Source organism: Impatiens glandulifera, chromosome 1, assembly GCF_907164915.1.
Source record: "Impatiens glandulifera chromosome 1, dImpGla2.1, whole genome shotgun sequence".
NCBI lineage: Eukaryota > Viridiplantae > Streptophyta > Magnoliopsida > Ericales > Balsaminaceae > Impatiens > Impatiens glandulifera.
In genome coordinates this window covers 39716612-39737792 of record NC_061862.1, presented here as the reverse complement: position 1 = coordinate 39737792, position 21181 = coordinate 39716612, and positions in this window count along the sequence as shown.

Sequence of the window (21181 nt, the reverse complement as noted above, 5' to 3'; positions counted from 1 at the left end):
TTGCGCCTCACAAAATCCAACACAATTCAGGAGGTACAATGCCGAACATGTCTCCTGATACCGAGTAGCCAACTTCGGAAACTAAGAAAGCGCATCCGGAAAATTAAAGAAGAGTATAACGAAGGGGGATCGGTGGACACCGTAGCACCGTGGGTGTTAACAAAGCTTGCAAAGGGCAAATTGGAAATACGTCAAGAAATAGAGCGGCTGGAAGCAATATGCAACCAAAAGCAAGTTCCGGTATATACCGCTCCGGTAATCGAAGGATTTCCAGTTAACTGTCCAACACCTCCAAGGGAGGTTGAGATACCGGCCTTAGAGGTTGAGATACCGGCCTTAGAGGTTGAGGTACCGACCTTAGAGGATGCGGTTCCGACCTTAGAGGATGCGGCACAATTAGAACCTCCAAATGAAGAGGATGCATCGTTAAATCTCGATGAAAGAGCCGATCCAGATCCCACCAAGCACTCACCTCCCCCACAACCGGAAGTCACCGCCTCGGACCCTCCTAAAGAATGGGCTGCTAAAGAATGGGTTGAGGACCGACTTCAGAAGCTTGAAGCATCCATATCGGAACGAATCGAAGACCGCGTACAAGAACACGACGTGTCCAAGCTTCAACCGTTCAAGGATAGATGCGACAACATAATTGATTCGGCCATGAAGTTCACCGACGTGACAAAGCAGCTGCTGGATCAACATCAAGCACGTCTCTCAGAACTCGGCGCCGGACTGTGGGAAGAGGCCGGTGAGCGCGAAAAATGTGTTCAGCGAACCGCAACTCTAGAGGATGTGACCTCCAATTTAAAGAAGGATTTCGAACGGGTCGACACGACAATTGACCGGGTCTCAGTACTGGAAAAGACAAACGAGAATCTCGTGGCCGAAGTAAAGGCTCTTACCGAACAGATGGCCGAAATTCTAAAGGCTAAGGAGAACGCGGACGCCGCGGCTATAGAGGCTGATGCCCAAGTAGCTAAAAGGGTCCAGGATGCGCTGGACGCCGAAGCTAGCAAAGATAAAGAGGCGCCGCGATCGTCTCAACTGACCGAAGCGGAATTGGAAGCCGCAAGAATAAGAAGAGCCGAGGCCTTATACCCAGGGTATGCCGAGAAAGTGGCCAGTCAGGCTGCGGAGGATGCCGCACGGTTGGAAAGGGAGGCACGAAGGCTGGAGGGCTATGCAAAGGAAAACGAGAAGAAGAAGAAAGCGGTCGCCTCCGTTTCCGCACCGAAGAAGAGACAGAGGCAGGCTCCTAAGAGAGTTCAGATTGCCAAGATGTTCAATGAAATCTCTGAACCGGTCACTACGGGTACTTCGCAGCAAGCCGACCTAGTCGAGGACGAAGTCGAAGAACAGCTGCGGTCCCGGTCTAAAAGACAACGATCCTCCCAACAGACCAGGCAACCGCAACCGAAGAAAAAGAAGAGTGCCTATGACTTCATAGACTCTGAATAGGGACTATCCTTCTTTTTCTTATTTGCCTTAGTATTTATATATACTTTGTCCTTTCCGGTCATCTATATAAATATATATATAAAGTTATTTTTGAATCCGGCCTTATTTTGCATTTCTACTTAGTTTTGATAATTTTAAATAAAATAATCAAAAAGGGAGAAATTGTTAAATAAAAGATAAAGACTCTTCCAAAACTTCTCTCTCAAAATTTTTCGAAAAATTCTCTAAGTCTTTTTCAAAAACCGGCCAAACAAAACAACCGGCCTACGGTTGCAAACTTACATGATTTTGATAATTTTAAATAAAATAATCAAAAAGGGAGAAATTGTTAGATAAATTCAGACCGGTTCAAATAAACCTAACTTAAACAAACTTCCCATGCAGGAACAAGGAACCGGACCGGATGAACAAGAGAACTAACTGAAGAAATCTAATCGGTCAAGCTACCAAACCGATCAAGAGTATTCGGAACGTGACCACACAAAGGAAGAATCGGCCAAAGCTCAAAACCGGAACCATCAAACAGCCGATCATCCACACGACAAGAATAACCGGAAGAAGTCCGGTTACATTGATACCAAAAGACATTCGGCCAAGTCAAATGACCGACCAGTACAAGAAGACACCTTGGGTATCTGTTGAGAATGATACCAAAGGAACAGACTGAATACTTCCATATCCATGCAAGTCTGAGGAAAGACTGTAGGCTGCAGAAAACAGTACTACTGGATCCTTCTACTTCGGGATAAGCCAGAAAGGAAATCTTCAAAGTACAGACAACTGTCCAAAGAGACAGTGTCTACATCAAGTAAAAGACAAACCCGGCAGGTTTGCCTTACAGACCGGCAGGTCTGAGACAGGATATCAGGTCTGAGATTGACCATCAGGTCTGAGGAAACGACCGCAGGTCTGAAACACTGAATCACTGCACCTCTGATCAGCCAATCAGATTCAAGGCAGTGAAATATGACCGTTGGCATATTTCACCTATAAAAGGAGGCAGTTGCAGAAGAGTAAATGTGGGACACACATTGGGATAACGAAAGCTAAGAGCATTTACTACAAGTGATAACAGTGTGCTATTCTAGAAAGCCTAAGTGTTGAAAGTTAAAGTGTGTTCTACAATTTCGGTGTAAATTGTAAGAGTATTATCGAGCAGGAAATAAGTCTCGATCGGATTGTACTTGTATTCCTTAGTGAATATCCTTCTCGCGGTTTCGAGAGGAAGGGGTGACGTAGGAGTTTTATCTCCGAACATCCATAAAATCTGTTGTGTTATTTACTTTCTGACGGCTTCATTATATAACCTACTAACTTAACCATACCGCTCCAAACCGACTCTATACTAACCATACCGAATATCCAGATTACCGAAACCGACCCACCATCTCCAAATCTTCATCATCCGAAACCGACCGTACCTATCATACAAGCGTACCGCTTCAACCTGAAAGCAAACCTCTTCCGCGCTTGAACCTAGTTCAAGGGTTTGTGACAGGTTGTGTAGTATTGAAACCCCGGTGTTAATCTCTAACCGGATTAACCACCACCCTACGAGTGAGAACCGCTAACCGGTCCAACCCCCGGTCCACCAGCGGCGACCTAGATCCTAACACGTGTAGTAATCACAATCCCGAATTTCTTAGGACAATCAACTCATAACTCATTGTGTACATTGTGATCAGGTTCATCGTACAAAGACAAAGGTTATGACTCGTTGTGTCTTTTTGTTATATCATAGGTCATGCATGTAGTCTATTTCTAGGCTTCAAATAAGATGTGTGTTTTTAAATATGGGTGTGAGTGGTTTGGTTTGGTAGATTTACTGACCGAAATACATATCCAAACTGTTCGGTTTGACATCGGTTTACTAAATTTCAAACTGTCGATATGTCGTTTTGATTGATCTCGGTTTGGTTAATTGACGGATTTGTTAAAATATATTTAAAATATATCAATAACAATTTATATATATTGTAAGGTACATGAACAAGTAACAATATTTTGACTAAGGTCCGATAACATAATTGATGAATAATATATATGAATAATGTTATTTGTAAAACTAGTATGTAACCCGTGCATTTGCACGAGTAATGATATAAAACCAAAAAAAATTATGTTAAAAATGTGATTTTATAATTTAATTCAATATTTTGTTATCTAATTATTAAAAAATATAACAAAATTTACTTTTATCCACTCGTTTTATTTAAAATTATTTTTTTTAAGCCTACCCAAAATCATATAAATTAAAAACATTCATTAGGTAAAAATAAAAGTAATTTCGATAAAACAAATCTTCAAACATTGAATTTTGGGTCAAATTACCAATTAAATATAAAGTTTTATTGTGGTTTAATATTACTTATTTAAGAATATTAAAAAAATTATCTAACCAATTCAATTAAGTTCTTATATTTTCTATAATGATTTTGATTATTTAATAACCAAATTCGATGGTGCATTTTAAAACATTCGATTGCACCTTTAGTCATAAACCCTTAGGCTTTTTATCATCAATGTTTGTGTTACTCAAGCCAACATTCCCTCTATGAACGAACCCTTAGGTTTTCTCACTAATGTTTGGGTTACTCAAGCCGACATTTCCTTCATGGACAACCAATTGAATTAAGTTTTTATATTTTTTATATCTATAATGATTTTGATTATTTAATAACCAAATTCGATGGTCCATTTTAAAACATTCGATTACACCTTTAGGCATAAACCCTTAAGTTTTTTATTATCAATGTTTGTGTTACTCAAGCCAACATTCCCTCCATGAACGAACCCTTAGGTTTTCTCACCAATGTACTCAATCCGACATTTCCTCCATGGACAAACCCTTATGTTTTCTCACCAATATTTTCGTTACTCAAGCCGACATTCCCTCCATGGACAAACCCTTAGGTTTTCTCACCAATGTTTACGTTACTTAAGCCAACATTTTCGTTTTTTCTTCATCTACCAATGTTCACGCACTCACATATAATAATGACTTCTTTGAGAGATTCGAACCCTAGTCTTTAGTATGAAATGTTAACACTTTATATGATTGTTGAAATAATTTTATAATTTTGTGTATATATATATACTGTAAGTTAGATGTTGAATAATTATATAAATTATCTACTAGGGTGTTATTATTTATTATTATATACTTATTGGTTAAAGAATTGTACTTGTTTTGTTAGGTAGCAAGTTCGAAACATAACTATAGCATTTTTAATTTTATTTTTAACCGTTTTAAGTTTATGGGCGGGTCAACCCACAATCCGACCCCAAGTATCCCTTTACTCTCATATATATATATTCAAATTAACCACAGCTCTCGACCCGGTAATCCGAACACTTTTGAAATTATGCATCATTATATATATATATATATATATATTAGTTAGTTAAAAAGTTGAACTTATAATGTTAACATGTCATGCGTTCATCAAATTTGATGTTGAAGTTAAAATATAAAGTCTTATTAGCTTAGTTGGTTAAAGGGTTGTACTTGTTTTATTAGAATGCAAGCTCGAATCATACATATAGCATTTTTAATTTTATTTTTAACCGTTTTAAGTTTATGGGCGGGTCAACCCATAATACGACCCAAATATCCATTTACTCTCATATATATATATCCAAATTAATCACAACTATCGACCCGACAATCTGGACACTTTTAAAATTAACCATCATTATATATATATAGATTAATTAGTTAAAAAGTTGAACTTATATTGTTAAAATGTCCCGCGTTCATCAAATTTGGTGTTGAACTTAAAATATAAAGTCTTATAAAATATTTGATTTGTTAGGATGTAAGTTCGAAACGTACATATATCATTTTTAATTTTATTTTTAGCCGTTTTAAGTTTATGGGCGAGTCAACTCACAATCCGACCCAAGTATTCATTTACTCTCAAATATATATCCAAATTAACCAAAGCTCTCGACTCGGCAATCCGAGAACTTATGAAATTAAACATCATTATATATATAGATTCCCTAACATAATTTATGAAAACATATATTGTATTTATATGAATAATAACATTAACTAAAAAGATTCACTAAATAACAAAAAAAAAACTTGATCTCAAGTTCACAATTGCATTATACTAGTAATTATTTTTTGGACAAAACATAACATGTAATACTTGGTCATTTTAATTTTTAATTAAAAATGACCAAGCCTTCATGCTCAAGGTTGAATCCTTCTTTGTAACTTCTTCCTTCATCTTTTTTTTTCTTTGACTTAGGGTGCTTCTCACGATTTTGTAGACACCGTTATCTTTTTATTTTTGTACCGTTATCCCCTTTACACACCCCTTCATCCTACAAAAAAAATATTTTGTTAAAAAAATAAATAAGTAATTTTTATTTTTAACTATTTTTATTTTTAAGGAACAATTCTAATTAATAAATAAAATGCTAACTAACTTATTCAAAAATCAAATCGCAAAACTAATCTAATAAACTAATCTAATTAAAAGAAAACAAAATATATATTCTTTAACTAATCTAATAAACTAATCTAAATAAAAACGTTAATATATATTTTGTAACAATAATTTTTATTTTTATTTTTTATAAATACCAAGGTAATTAATTATATAAAACCTTGAATATTCTAAGTATAATAACTTCCCTAAGTGTTGTAACATAGACAAATAACTACCTTAACTTTATTAAAAATCCAAAATCAATTATTTTAAAAAAACTCAACTGTTCTAAAAATAATCGTCTTTTAAACAAATCGTGCAATGAGCCCGTGAATGAATTCGATAAATTTATATAGGCTCGGATTTATTAAAAGCATAAACTATAAAATTGGGGGATGAAAAATGAGTGTCTACAGAATGCCCCTTTTGGACAAAATTTGTAGAAAACACTCGGTTTAGAAAAATGCATGTCTAAGCTTGAAAATAGGTACTGCGTTTTAAAAACACCCAATTTATAGTTTATTTTTGGCTTCCTTGAATGAAAAGAGAACAAACTTGACGAGTCTCTCGGGAGACCCGTGTATTTTACTCTACATTCTTTAAAAGTCGGTTTACCATTCACTCGTTGACGATTCACCTCTATTTATAATATGCATCGCTCCTGATTTATCGATCGGTAGTTTCGACCATAATTCTACACATCTCACCTAGTCTTTGGATTGTATATGAGTACACATCTTGACTCAGTTTGTTGATTGTGTTTTTTATTACTCTTTTCATTGAGCAATATAATAATCATTTTAATCACAACTCTATTTAGTGATTATGTTTGTCTTGATTTTCACATGGAGTGAAAAAATATTAATGATTATTCTAACCACAACTCTACTTAGTGATTATTATATATTTAAGTATCGCTGGTCAATTTAGCGAAATACTATATAATCACAACTCTGCTTAGTGATTATTATATATTTAAGTATCGCTGGTCAGTTTAGCGAAATGCTATATAATCACAACTCTGCTTAGTGATTATTATAGATCTAAGTATCGTTGGTCAATTTAGCAAAATATTTATTTAATCACAATTCTACTTAGTGATTATATAAATTTAAGTGTCGCTGGTCAGTTTAGCGAAATACTTATTTAATCACAATTCTGCTTAGTGATTATTATAGATTTAAGTATCGTTGGTCAGTTTAACGAAATATTTATTTAATCATAATTCTACTTAGTGATTATATAGATTTAAGTGTCGCTGGTCAGTTTAGCGAAATACTATTTAATCACAATTTTGCTTAGTGTTTATTATAAATTTAAAGTATCACTGGTTAGTTTAGAGAAATACTATTTAATCACAATTCTACTTAGTGATTATTATAGATTTAAGTATCGTTGGTCAGTTTAGCGAAATACTATTTAATCACAATTCTGGTTAGTGATTATATAGATTTAAGTATCGCTGGTCAGTTTAGCGAAATACTATTTAATCACAATTATGCTTAGTGATTATATAAATTTAAGTATCGCTGGTTAGTTTAGAGAAATACTATTTAATCACAATTCTTCTTAGTAATTATTATAAATCTAAGTATCGCTGGTCAGTTTAGCGAAATACTATTTAATCACAATTCAGTTCAGTGATTATATAGATTTAAGTATCGTTGGTTAGTTTAGCGAAATACTATTTAATCACAATTCTGCTTAGTGATTATTATAAATCTAAGTATCGCTGGTCAGTTTAGCGAAATACTATTTAATCACAATTCTGATTAGTGATTTAAGTTCAAAGTTAGACTTCCTTAATTTTCAAGGCACTAGTGTCTTTTCAATGGTCTTGAAATACTTTCAAGAATCGATTCCATACTTTCTTCCTTAGAGTGTGTTGAGAGGAAACCACATGTAACCGATGTTCTTCGAGATTCATGTTGTCACTTTTAGGGACTTGCCTTTCACCGAGACGTTTTGCCCTGAGTTTTTCGAGGGATTTGTTCGCTCGAATGCTTAATCTTTCAACCATGCATCATGAGGTTGAGTCTCGCTTCTCAAATTCGAAGGTCAGTGTGCTTAAGATTATAAGGCCTTGGGCTCTTTTTATACTTAGGGTATATTTAATAGAATTGGTACATTCTTGTTCTTTCATTGGCAATTTAGACAAGAGTCTAGATGAACAACAAATGGTGATTTCAATATATCAACCTCTACGAGTATTGTTCTATTTTCTTCGGCCTTTTTTTTGTGACCGGGGTGTATCTGATAGATTCAAACACTTTGTTCTTTCTTAGAAATTAGATAGAATCTACATGAATAACAATATTGTATTTCATATCTCACTAACATAGCCTTTGTTTAATTGATTTTACTTTTCTTGAGGTCTTAAATCTTTGGCACTTGACCTCCAATTGAGACGAGACATCGCCTTTGTTGATGAAATGGTTCCGAGTTTGGGCATTAATCTTTTTATGAGCTCCCTCTTAAACATCAGTAGCTTAAGCTTTCGTCTAGGCTCGAGGTATATCCGTTTGTGAAGCTCTTTACTCAGAACCCACAAGTTACATTGGTTCGTCAAGAGACAATCATTGGGAAGAAACGTATTTTCCCGCATCCCTACTTATTTCTTACACTCGCTCATCAGTTCGCTTGGCACGAGAAAATTTTAGGGGTCTATTTTGTTTTTATGTTCTGCAAATGCCCCTAGTTTCGACACAAGGTGTTTGATTGTTTTGGATATATTTGTGATCCTAATTTCTCGTTGGCTTGAACTCTGTGGTGATGTATTTTGTCCTAGTTCAAGATTTGTCTTACTGGGGATTTGGGACCGTACTTGTGAAAAATTGCCTACATATTCTCATAAAAGGAGAAATCAAGTCCGAACGTAGTTCCGAAATTGTATCACGGAAAGATCGTGATTCCGCATTTCGTTGAGGTTGATTTCTCAAGTTTCTGCTGGAGTTGCGATTGACTTGAGTTGTGGGAATTTCTTAAGAGTCTATTGGAGTGGTAATTGACTTAAGCTGGGGAGGTTGTTTAAGTATCTGTTGGAGTTGTAATTGACTTAAGATGAAAATCTTCTAAGATCCTAATCTGCTAGAGAATAATGTGTTTTAGCCATGTGTTAGGCGTTATATTTACTCATTTAAGCTAACTCTGTGAGGATCTTTCAATCATTTCATTTTCATAAAATGCCCCTAGTTTCGATACAGGGTTTGATTATTGAAAATGTTTAGGACCGGGCTCATACAAGCTGCCTACGTATCCTATAGCTAAGGGAATTCAGGTCCAACGTAGTTCCATGCACATGCTTGTGAAAAATGTTTGTGTATGTGTGAATGTTTTGAAAATCTTTTGAGATCATAAGTCGAAGAGAAAAATACTTTAGCTTTGGGTGTTATATTTTCTCAAGTGGGACTTTGTGAGGATCTTGTGGTCATTTTTGTTTTAATAAAAATTCCCTTAGTGTTGACTAAGATTTTTTTGGTTTAGGAGTCAACTCAGAGTGTGATTTAACTCCCCCTTTTATATATATGCAATGAATGTTTGCGATGTGATGTGAAATGAAATGTCTATCAACTTCTTTCGATAATCGATAGTGGTGATCGCACCCTTGATGGGTTGCCTACATATTCTCGAGAGAGATCAGGTCTGACGTAGTTCAAAACTTGTGAGTTATGAACTTTAGTGTATGTAATGAATGCATGTAATGTGAAATGTCTATCAACTTTTTTCGATAATTGACAATGGTGATCTCACCCTAGATGGGTTGCCTATGTACTCTCGAGAGAGATCTGATCTCATGTAGTTCACAACTTGTGAAGTTATGAACTTTGATGGTATGAACAATGAATGCATGCAAAATGAAATGTCTATCACTTCCTTCGATAATTGATAGTGGTGATCACAGCTTGGATGGGTTGCCTATGTACTCTCGAGAGAGATCAGGTCTGACATAGTTCAAAACTTGTGAGGTTATGAACTTTGTTGTATGAGAAATGAATGCATGTCAAATGAAATGTCTATCAATTTCTTTTGATAATTGATAGTGGTGACCGCACCCTAGATGGGTTGCCTATGTACTCTCGAGAGAGATCAGGTCTAACGTAGTTCACAACTTGTGAAGTTATGAACTTTGGGTTGTATGAACTTGGTCACATATGCTTTAGACGAAGTATCTTTTGAGCATGTCGATATTGAAGGGTGCTGAGAGTTCTTCTCCATCCAAAGTGGTCAATCTCGTGGCGCCACCTGAAAAGACCTTGTTGACGAGGTAGGGTCCTTCCCATGGTGTTTGGAATTTCCTTCTAGGGTCAGTATCAGTAAGTTCTTCTTTAAGACTAGATTGCCTTCTTGAATGTTCCTAGGTTTCACCTTCTTGTTAAAAGCTCTAGTCAATCTTCTTTGGTATGCTTGCGTGTGACATAACGAGTCTAACCTCTTGTCTTCCATAAGAGCTAGTTGATTGTACCGTGACTTACACTAATCTTCCTCCACTACATGTGTCTCGAGTAAAACTCTTAGAGTAGGGACTTCAATTTCGATAGGTTGTACTGCATCCATTCTGTAGACCAATACGAATGGTGTTTCTCCTGTTGATGTTCGAATGATTGTTTTGTATCCCCATAAGGCGTATGGAAGCTTCTCTTTCCAATCCTTGTACGTCTGAGTCATCTTCTTGATGATGGTGATGATATTCTTGTTGGCTACTTCTGCTGCGTCGTTCGTTTGAGGATGATAAGGTGAGGACTTGTGGTTTTCAATCCTATATTCATCTAGTACTTTGAGTACTTCTCCTCGGAAGTGTCCACCATTGTTTGAGATCAAGGCTTGAGGAACTCCAAAACGTGCAATGATGTTGTTGCATATGAACTTGGAAACATGTGACGACTTGAGCACCTTGTATGATTGAGGTTCAACCCACTTTGTGAAATAATCGATAACTACAAGGATGAATTCGTGTCCGTTTACAGTGTGAGGAAAGATTTTCCCGATGATATCTATTCCCCATGTCGAGAATGGCCATGGTGAGGTCATGTTGTACAATAGAGATGTTGGGGTGTGTTTCAAGTTCGCGTAAACTTGAAATTGATGACACTTCTTAACATATTTTACACATTCTTGTTCCATGTTCTGCCAGTAATAGCCAAAGCGAAGAATCTTATTAGCAAGTGCTAATCCGTTCATGTGTGGGTCACATGTTCCTGCGTATACTTCCTCCATGATCTGTGATGCTTTAGGTTGGTCGATGCATAACATTTTTAGACCATCAAAGGATAGTCGATATAGCTTTCATGTGAGTAGCACGTAGTTGGTTGCGTATTGGCGTAGAGCTCTCCTCTCTTTTTTTGGAAGTGTAAAGGATACTCTCCATGCTCAACGTACTTCTGTAGAGGTTCGAACCAAGGTTTAAGCATCACTTCGGTGTTGGAAATCGTCCTCTTCTCGAAGTCTCGTTTCTGTTTCTGACGAATCTTCAAAGGCTTAATTTTGATTCCTTACGGGATTTGCGTCATGGCTGCTAACGTGGCCAAAGCATCTGCGAATCGATTCTGACTTATCGGAGCATGTGTGAATGTCACATGTTCAAACTAAGTCATTAGAGTCATTAGAGTCAATAAGTGTTGATGGTAGGGTTTGAAGTTCTCTCCTTTGACTTGCCATTCACCATTAGCCTTTGAAATGACTAAGTTCGAGTCTCCTACTACTTCTAGACGTCTCGCTTCTTTTTCATGAGCAATCTTTAAGCCAGAGATGCATGCTTCATACTTTGCTTCATTGTTCGTCACGGGATATTCGAGCTTGATTGAGATTAGATTGTATGTTCCCACATGATCGATTAGTAGTATTCCAATGCCATAGCCTTGCTTGCCTGAAGCTCCATCGAATAGTAGCTTCCAGGTTGTAGAGTTAATAGTCATCACTTCGTCGTCTGTGAATGCTAACTCCTCGTCGTCTTCAACTTTGATTGATTGGTCTATGAGGAAATCTGCTACAACGCTCCCCTTAATAGATTTCTGAACTATGTACACGATGTCGTTCTCTGATATCATCATCATCCACTTAGCTAATCTCGGAGACAAAAGCTTTTTCTGGAATAAATGACGAATTGGATCAAGTCTTGTTAATAACTTGATTGTGTGGGCTTGCATGTAATGCCTTAGCCTCTTGGTGACCCAAGCTAGGGCCCAACACACCTTTTCTATTGGCGAGTAATTAAGTTCGTAGCCTGTCATGCGCTTGCTTATGTAGTAGATTGCGACTTCCGTCTTTTCCTCATTTTCTTGGGCTAGTAGACTACCCATTGCGTCATCCGTGACTGTTAAGTATAGGATCAACGGTACGCCTGGTCTTAGTGGCATCAGAATAGGAGGATTCTTGAGGTATCCCTTTAACTTCTCGAATGCATTCTGACAAGTGTCATCCCAGACGAATCTTTCATTTTTCCTTAAAAGTTTAAACAAAGGATCACATGTCATAGTCAACTTATTTATGAATCGACTTATATACTAGATCTTTCCTAGAAAGCCTCGCACTTCTTTCTAGCTTCGTGGAGGTGGTATTGTCGTGATTGCTTCTATCTTGCTCGGATCAACCTTAATTCCTCTTTGTGTGATCAGGAAGCCTAGCATCTTTCCTGTTGTCACTCCGAATGTGCACTTCTTTGGGTTGAGCCTAAGTTGGAACTTCCTGATGCGTTATAAGAATTTGTCAAGATTTTGGATGTGTCCTTCTCGATCTTTTTATTTGACAATCATATCGTCGACATAGACTTCTACTTCCTTGTGGATCATATCGTGAAGAATCATTGTGGCAGCTCGTTGATACGTTGCTCATGCATTCTTTAACCCGAAAGGCATGACTCGATAACAAAATGTTCTGACTTCTGTGATGAACGTTGTCTTCTCCTTGTCTTCTGGAGCCATCAGTACTTGGTTGTAGCCTAAGAGTTCGTCCATGAATGATATGAGTTGATGGCCTGTGTCACAAAGGCAATTATGCAGCGGAATTTTTACTAAGTTTTTCGCCCTTGTGCGGCCTGTTTTGCGCACCAAAACAGTCAGCCAGACTCCGAGGTTCACTTCTCACAAAGAAATAAACAACTCACTCAACAATTCTGCCCAGACCCACAATGATAAATCAAACATTTAGCAAAGATAAACACGCACAACAATTACGGGCAAACGCCCAACTCTGTAATATATTCACTCACAAATATCGGTTACAAAGAGGCTATAAATTATCAAGGCTGCACACAAAATGACACTCACTTGTGGGGGATATTTTCCTATCCAAAAATCCAACAAAACCCAACCAGCTCCCCCCTCGGTCGGATGCTTCCGCAAGGCTAACCTTCCCTCGGTCTGATGCTACCTTCTCCACACTTTTCCCACCTGATGCCCGCACACTCCATGCGCTGGCTGTTGTTACTCTTTCGGCCCTAGGTCGCACACACCCGACCCCACTTCGGCCTCCACTCGGTCCTGGCCTTCCGCAATCCGACCCCCGACCTACATTTTGCCAACACCTCTCTCGGTCCTGGCATTCCACACTCGTGCCACGACAAACGCATGCTAACATCCATCTCTCGGTCCTGGTACTCAACTCTTCGGTCCGACAAACGCATGCTAACATCATTCTCTCGGTCCTGGTGCTCAACCCTTCGGTCCGACAACGCATGCTAACATCATTCTCTCGGTCCTGGTACTCAACCCTTCGGTCCGACAGCAACATTGATTACATAGCATTCTGGCGCCAGTGCCGCACGCCCGCGACACTCTTCTCGGCACCCCTCGGTCCTGGAAAACACAAAGCCAAGACAGCTCGGCTGAAACATTGCACCTAAGTCGCCCGCACACGACTTTGTCTCGGCACGCTTCTTCTCGGTCCTAGCGCTTCACACAAGTGCCAGAACATCCACTTTAGTTCCATCGCCTTCTCATCTCCGGTACCCTGCCGCACACCCGCGACTCTTTTTGGGTACCTCTCGGTCCTGGCTATCCGCAATCAAGCCCGGACCGAGGCCAGCATGTTACGCTTGTAACAGCCTGCTACATGATCCACTAGCACGTTGATGTGTGGTAGTGGAAAGTTATCTTTAGGGCTTACTTTGTTGAGATCCCGATAGTCTACACACACTCGGATCTTTCCATTTTTTCTCGCGACTGGGACTAGATTGGCGATCCATTCTGGGTAATCTACCACTTTGAGGAATCTTGTGTCGAGGTGTTTCTGAACATCCTCTTTGATCTTGTCCACGATGTCTGCCTTCATTCTTCGGAGCTTCTTCATTACCGGTTTTGCGTATTCGTAAAGTGGTATACGGTGTTGGATAATATCTGGATCATTACCTGGCATATGTTTATAGGACCATGCAAAAACATCTTTGTTTGTTTTTAAAAGTTTAGTTAGATTTTCTCGTTCTAAATAATTTAAACTTTTACCGATTAAGACAATCTGAGCATCTTCTTCTGTGTTGAGATTTATTTCAATTGTTTCTTCTACGGTGGAAAAATTCTCCTCTTGTTTATCTAAATATTGCCTCATCTCATAGGTCATTTCTGATTTAAACGTTTCATCGGAAGACATGTAATCAAAAGTTTTTTCTTCATTATTAAAAACATTGTTCAAAGTGCCCATAGACATAGAGTTATCGAAATAATTTTTTGCATGTGAATGAAATTCAGAAATGATAGATTTTAAGTTCAAATTATTTTTAGCGGATGCATGTTTCGTCAAGTACGGATCTTCCTCCTCGCTATCCGTGATGTCTTCACTGTCGGAATCCGTGTGGATCAACTCTTCTGGCCTGAATGGCTTAGATGGTCTTTGTATGCGTCGTCTTCAGAGTTGTTCCTTGATCATGGCTCGCATTCATGGAAGAGTTCGTGCATTCCTTCCTGTACGTCCTGCCAATCATCTGGTTCCACCCTGATCACGAAAGAAAAAAGGGGTATGAGTAAGAAGACAATCATAAAAGATTTCCAATCCTGGAAATCGACGTTTGGAGGTTGGGTGTATGAACGGTTCTGGGAATTGTAAATAATGAAGGGTTTCTCCTTGTTTTACGAATTGTCCATTCAAGATAGGTGGGATTGGAATATAAGTGTCAACTATTTTACCTCTACTTCCCTCATGGAGCCTAGATGGCTCATAACCCATACCACGACGATTCACATTTCCTACCATCCGCACTAAACCTGGTATTCCTGAAGCTTGTAGACCTAAACCAAAACCCGGAAAATAATTCATCATGTTCATCAAATTCAACACTAAAGGAGAGAAATAATCAAACACCGGTATCTTGTACGGATCGTTACCTTTCTCTGATATCATACCCACAGTAAAGTTGTTGAGGTGAACCTCTTCAGATGTAGCATGTGCTGAGCTAGTTCCTACCGTAATATACGACTCTCCATTTATCGTGATCATTTTTCTGTGCGATACAAATCGAACCTTCTGATGTAGGGTTGACGCTACTGCCTTCATCTAGTATAACCATGGTCGACCTAGAATGATATTATATGGCGACTTCATATCAATGACGACAAATTCTACTTCAGATGATACTCCTGCTATTTTCACGATTGTTTTGAAGCTACCCATAATTTCTTTCTTCGCACTATCAAAACCGCGAACACATAAGTCTGAAGGTACACCACTTTCTCTCTGGACACCGATCTTCTCTAATGTTCTTCACGGACAAATATTCAAGGCTGACCCATTATCAACTAAGGCCATCGGAACATATTTCCCTTCCATGCTCACAGAAATGTATAACGCTTTAGAATGATCTGCACTGTATGAAGGAATCTGAATCATCAAAGGCTATCTTCGGTTTTATTACTACCCCACATACCATTCCAACCAGCTATTCTGGGGAAGTATTCACTAAGATGCTAGCTTGGGAAAGATCGTTTAGTACAGCATGTCGGTGCTCAATAGAATACATCAAAAGTTCCCACATTGACACGTTGGCATTTGTTTTCTTTATTTGGGTGAGAAGAGCGTCACCAGCATTCTGAGCGCGTGGAACATCAGCTTCTTTACCTTTCTCTTTGTTAGTTTCAGTTTACTTCTCCAAATGCGTTCTTTTCATGAATGTGGGCTGGTAGTCTTTGCCTCTTCGCGCCGCATGTACCTCAGTTTCATTGGGCTTGACATCTTCATTTATCTTCCAAAAATCATTCGGATTTACAACAACTTCACATTCTTCAGTTTGAGACCACCAATCGTTTGCAGATTCAATATTTTCTTGTAATGGCCTACCTTTCCACCAGTCATTCAGGATATTCTCATCAGCTTTGGCCAATTCATCTTCCCACCAGTTGTCTTGGTTAGATTCTTCGAAATCATCAAAATTGAAAGCGACAATCATCCAAATATCATCCTCCATTGGGCAAGGGGAGTCTAACATCCTCTTTATCTTTGAGTCTAACTCTACAAGGTTGACATTGTGCTCTGGAAAAGGGTTGGACTTCACTTGGGGTGCCGGGATAGTTCCATCATCGATAAAATCCAGAATCTTATGTTTGAGGGCGAAACATAAGTCAGTAGAGTGTCCTTTCGCTTGGTGGTGTTTACACCACTCATTGGTAAGTCTTCCCATTATTTCCCTCCCTAGTTGAGGGGTCAACACTTCAATGATCTTTCTTGGTAACAACACTTCTAGAGCCTTGGATGTCGACATTCTCAGATCAACGAATGTCCTGCGAGGCTTAGTACTACTGGTTCCAGTTTGAAGTTGTGTGTGAACCTTTCTTGGTGGAAACATTTGTTTTGGGGGAAAGGATTGTTTTGAGGGACGCGCTACTCCATCATTCTTTTCCTTCCAGATGTTGACAACATGGCTAATTTTTGCCTTCTTTCGTGGATTATACCTGGGGGCGCAGTGTATGGTTTTTTCCCTTCTTCGGCTTCTTTTCTAAGAGCATCATCATACCCCTCACCAACACTAGTTAAGTCTTCCAAGAAGCGGTATTTTTCACTTTACAGTTTCTTTGTATACTGTACATTCATATTAACGTAAAGCATGTCGACTTGAGCATGCTCACTAAGTAGTTCATCTAATTCAGAAGCGACTTCTTTCCATCTATTCGCATAGCTTTTAAAAGTTTCATTTGCCCCTTGGCAGATCTGACGTAGCTTCCGCTCAGGTTTGTCAACCTTGACAAACATAGCGAACCGACTAATGAATGCCTTGGCCAATTCCTCTATGTTCTAGTATTTTGCAATATTCTGGCGTGTATGCCATTCTAGAACCGTGTCCTCCAAGTATCTAGGAAATAATTGAGTCATCGTGACTTCTCCTAAATTGTGCGGAATCATATTCAAGACATATTCGTTCATGAAGGTCGCATGATACTTCTTTCCTGAGTATTTTGGGAGATTTGGCAATTTCAGTCCGAGAGGTATGGAAGCATTTTTCGCAGCTTCCACACTATACCTCCAAGATTTCATGACCCTGAATGTCCCTCTAGCAGTTGGCTCACTTAGCTTCTTCAGGATTTCAGCATATATCTTCTTCATGTTGTTTATTTCCTCTACTTGATCGAGAATAACATCAGATATTGAACCATTTTGTCCATTAGTGGACCGAGGTGCCCAGTTCTCTCATCTTATTTTTGCACCATCTCTTTCTCTTTCGTTGACCTCTTTAAACTCAGCGTCACGCTCTTCTATTAGCGCCTTTCCTTTATTGATCTAGGTGATCCATGCTAACTGTCTATCTGCATCTGCCTTAACTTCTTCATCATAGTCATGTCATTCTTCTGCCTTCACTCCTTCATCATTCTTAGGATTTGGAACAGTTGGTTTAGAGGAATTCAGAATAGAAGTATGGGGATGGGGTTGTGGATCATTAGGAGGAACCATCGCTTCCACTTGCGCCATTAGAAGTGTTATCTTGGGTTCTAGAGCTTTCAAATCATCTTTGGTTTCCATAGATTCTTCTTGGATGCTAGTAAAGTGACTTGTACTTCGTCCTAGTGTGAGTTGCTCCTCCGTAACAGACATAACTCTTACGTAACGTCCGGTAACTGGGTCACGTACAGAGTAACGACTTGTGATTGGATCATACAAGGTTTCCATAGATTAAAGATTTGTATTCAAAATGGGGTATAATGAGTTTGGACCCTTTATTAAGATAAGACAAGCAATACGCTGCTCGTATGCACGTAATCCCTAACACGCAATAGACGCTCAATTTACCCATTCACAATGTATAACATGTAGAAAAGGATGAGTAAAATAGAATGAATTATTTTATTTAAATCCTAAGTGTTATGGATAAAATCACAAACTCAAGTTATAAAATAAAATAAGAAAAGAAAGAAAGCACCCCTCATCCTTTCGTTACAATGTCGCTCATGTATCTTCATAAAGAGATTTACATTTCAAGCATAAAGAAATCTAGTCTAAGTCTTTGAATCTTTAAGTCTTTTCGTCTTTCTTGATCATCTTTACGCCTTATGCATCTCTCTTGATCAACTTTTTGTCTCACACATTTTCTTGATTATATCTAACGCTTAGAATCTGAGTAGTAAAGACACAAAAAAAGAAAACTAGTTACATTAGATTCTTCTTTTAGCTTTTCTAGGTTTCCTTGATTTTACTCCTTTGAAATTATTTGGCTTAACTTTAAAATTTCAAAATTGTTCACATGTTTCATGGAATTTTAAAACTTTGAATGGATAAACTGAGCGCCTAGAAATATCTATATGCATACATGTATTTATCATATATAGTAGTCCAGTTAAGGGCTTCGTGACGTGACTTTGTTGCTCGACAGGACGAGACGAGGCAACGACTTGGTAGAATTGGCTTTTTGGATTTTTGTTCTAAAGTTGGAAATAGATTAAGAGAGAGTTGTTCTATCGACAAGGATACTATCCCAAAAAGGATCTCTCGATGTAAGGGGAGCTCTCAATTGGACATCCCCATCACCTCTATTTCAAAATCCCTCATTTTCAATAGTAGGGGATATTTGAAAAGAAGAGAGGGTTAATCCGGATTTTTTCCTAGTGTTTTTCTCAACTCTCAAATCACACAAAAGCTTTCAAGGCAAGGTTTGAGGGTGTCATTCACATTGACTACCCTTAGCACATAAAATATAGATGTGTGAGCTTGATCCAACAATGTATACCCACACACCTCCACGTTGGAGCTCCAAGTCTCATGCAAATAATCAAGTAATGTGAACATGGAGTATGAATTAAAGCGTAAGAAAATTTAAATACTTGGCTAAAATTACTTTGAAGTCAAACGTCGAATGTCCCCAACAGAGTCGCTAGAAAACTATGATCGATTTTTACAAAACATTTTTTTGATCGACTAGTTTTAAAATTCTGGGATGCTCTTTACAATTTTTTTATTTCTAAAACGTGAGAGGAATTAATTTTAATATTTTAAAAATTGAAGTTTTAAAAATGAGGCTTTATAGACAACTCCATATCTTACCTTCCCGTCGAATCTAGGAGAGATTGGGAGTTTTTTAATGGAAAGTATGTCATAGACCTACTTTAACTTTTTTCAATATTAATTCATTCTCACGATTAGAGAGTCGTCACCTAATTTCAAAAATTAAGAAATTAAGAGATATGAGTTCGGCGTTTGGTTACGTGTGGGAAAGGGTTTTTTAGACGCTATGTCCCACAACGCCTAAGGTCTCTACTAATTAATTTTGGCATTTTTTCAAATTTCTTACACTTTACATCTTAGAAATTTTTTATTTTAAACATTTAAAGGGTTTGCATGAGATAAACAAAAAAAAAGAAAAATAAACAAAGACAAAAGAAAAACTAAAGCAAATAACCTACACATAAAATTATCCTAAAAATCAAAACTAGACAAGTTATTAATCAAAAATTTATTGGCCTAAGTCTAGATTAATTTTGATGAACTTTAGTGAATTATTTAAAGGGTCTAAAATTTTATTTTATTTTTTTGGGGTTTTTTAAAAAAATTTCAAAAAAAAGTCCTAAGTCTAAGGAAAATCTTAAGTCTAAGCTTGGGCTAGGTTCAATTTTAGTGTTTAATTTTATTTTATTTTTCTAACCTAAGATCAATCAAGCCACAAACTCTTAACTAAGCAAAATAAAAAAATGTCAAACAAACAAACCATAAGACTAAAGACAACAGAAAATAAAATAAAATATAAAAAATATAAAAAACAAATAAATAAATGCAGCTCGGTCCTCCATCCTCGGTCCTTGGTCTTTTGATGCTCGGTCCTCGGTCCTCATTCATCGGTCCTAAGTCCTGGATCCTCGGTCCTGGGTCAGCTTTAGGTGCAAGAGGTCCTAAACGTCTCTAAAGCTGACAGATTGCCTTTTTTTCAACATGACTCTATTCTAACTTACTTATGGTGATTCAAATGGATCCCAAAATGCATAAAAAATCCAAAAAACTTTATTAACATATAAGTATAAATTTATATATGCAATATACTTAAATCTAATCATTCAAAAATAAAATAAAATAAAAAAATTTGTATAAAAACAAAAACATATTGTTATTTTATTTTTATTTTTTTTTATACTTGCTATTTTTTTGTTATGGTTTAGAGTCTTTTTAAATGGCCAATTCAAGGGCCGATTTTAGTTTTTAAAAAAGAAACTTTTTTTTCTTTTTGGTCAAGGACCTTTTATTTACATTGAACTTTTTATTTTATTTTTTAGTTATGTTTTATTATGTTTTTGTCTTAATTTTGCTAGGTTACATATATACATACAAAATAAAAAAATCCTACACGCTTATCAAAATAACAAACTTAAGAGAAATAATGTATGAAATTTGAGTGCAAAGATAAAATAAATAAATAAAAACAATTTCTAATTCAAATTCAAATATATAAAAAAAAAAAAATTGTGCAAAGAGGCTTACAATGGGGATTGCTTCTTTGCAAAGAGGGATGAAAATTCTAAACAAAAGGCTTATGACCCTGTTTAGATTCTTGAAAGAAAGAGGGCAGATTTTTAGAAAAAATGCAGCCTAAGAGAGATGATAGAAGGTGAAGGTCAATGTCCTCTTTTAGGGTGTTAAGAGGGGGTATTTATAGGGAATTCACAAGGAAAACTCTAGAGCCCAAAGGCCCACTTAACACATTTACATTGGAAATATTTTTCCATTTTAAAATATGTAAAAATATTTTTTTTAGGATGAATGGCTGTGTAAAGGAGACAACAATGCAAAAATAAAAATATAACGCTACACATCCTAAAAAAAATATTTTCTTAAAAAAAACAAATAAGTAATTTTTATTTTTAATTATTCCTATTTTTAAGAAACAA